Raw genomic sequence first — 1,921 nt, forward strand, 5'->3', positions numbered from 1 at the left:
GTTGCAGCCACACAACAAAATGCACAGTGACAAGATTTCCTGAGGTTTTCAGGTGCACTCGGCCTGGCAGGCTGTGGCTTGCTGCATTTCCAAGTCAGGGGTGAATAAATGAAGGTACCGATTGCTTCCAGACTCCAGTCAGCATCCAACACTTATCTCAAATTAGTTACTCAGGAGACAGTTAAGGATCATTTGAGTCATTCATGCAACAAAATATCTCAGAGCACCAACTATGTCCTCAGCATATGCTCAGCCCTGACTGATACAAATATAGATAAGACACAGACAGGAGGAGCTCGCGGTAAGAGAGAGAGAGAAGCGTACACGCAGTGCGATACAGTGAGCGCAAGTCAGAGATACGTGCAGGAACCTCAGGAGATCAGCGTCTATCCCGCTCTGAAATGAATGAGAAGGCTTTCTTAGGAAAGTATGCCCAGGAAAGGAGGGCAGGGGGATGAAGGGGTGTGTGTTACAAGCAAAAACAAATATACGCAAAGGGGAAAGAGCTTGACGCAGAACGCTACTGCCTGCAGCTGGTTACTGCCCGAATATGTCAGGCGTGTGCACTACGTAGATGTTAGGAACCCAGGCGGAGGTCAGGTTAAGGAAATGTTAGGGTCCCATGGAAGGAAATTCATTCCACAGGAACTGAGAAGCCACCGAAGGCTTTGAGCAGGGAGGAACATGGTCAATATACACTCCTGAAACACCACTCTGGCAACATCGTAGAGGACAGCGCTCAGGGGACAAGAATGAAGAAGAGACGGACAGTAAGGAACTTATTTCAAAAACCGGGATAGAGAGTGGGTGAGGTCTTGACTCCCATAGCGGACCACCAAGTCTGGAAACCCCAGGCATCCCCATTTAAACACAGTGTACAACCAACCTCGAACCCACTGCAAAAAATCTACTGTGTGAAGTGTACCTAAAGTTGGAATTCTTCCTAAAGCAGATGGAAGTAAGGACAGAAAAGGCTGAGAAATTCCGTTCACCTCCCCAGTTGCCCGGGCTGCCTCTGACCCCATTTCATGAGGGCCCAGATCAACCCCTACCTGGCGGTGCGTGGCCTAGTTCTCGGGACATAGCTGAGAACATCCGCATGGATGCAGCGGCCACATTCGTGACCACTGCACGTTCTCCAAGCCTCCACCAGCTTCTGAGGACTCGCTTCTCATCTGCTTTATGGCATTGTCACATCCGCCTCCTCATCAACTGACCTACAGAGTCGGCGCCTCCTTGACAGCTCAGCTCTGTGGTTGTTCAAATTCCATGTGATATAACCCTTGATGAGGGTGAAGAGTAAATCCCAGCGCGTTACAGAGGGGTGTGCCAGGTTCCTTCCTCCCAGTAAGATAACACCAGGCATCGCAGTCTTATGGGGAGAATGTCTTTCAATCTTAAGCATTGAAAGGCCAGTCCTGTCTCCTTTTTAGGGCATCCGAGACAAGGACTCACCCTCTCTTCACACTTCAAGGGGTACTGTCATTCAAACTTGCCAAACAGCCAGTGCTCTTCAGCCTTCTGTCATCCCCAGGCAGCAGAGCCCGTGTCGAGGCTCTTGGCTTCTCGCCTAGACTGGCTGAGCAGAGGTCTCTCTGGGCTGCAGACTCTCCCTCGCTAGGTGACAGTTCCTCCTGCTGCCAGCCCCCTACAACCCCTGGTGGCAATACAATCTTTCCTTTTCTGCTTTCATTGAAAAAGGAAAGAGAAAGAACGTATGCCTGGCACGTTCTTATACACGTTCAGCTCTCCTCTCCTTTCTCAACTCTAAAAAAATGCCAAGTAAACAAGGATCTATCGCTCGCCTCCTTCCCACTCCCCACTAGGGAGCCTCAGCATTACTTTTTGGAAGCAAGCTTGACGGAGTAGAGGTTGAAACAGACAACCTGTGCTTGCTCCCCTGGTCACAGTGTCATATGAC

The sequence above is a fragment of the Oryx dammah genome, unplaced genomic scaffold, assembly GCF_014754425.2.
Source record: "Oryx dammah isolate SB20612 unplaced genomic scaffold, SCBI_Odam_1.1 HiC_scaffold_5, whole genome shotgun sequence".
Lineage (NCBI taxonomy): Eukaryota > Metazoa > Chordata > Mammalia > Artiodactyla > Bovidae > Oryx > Oryx dammah.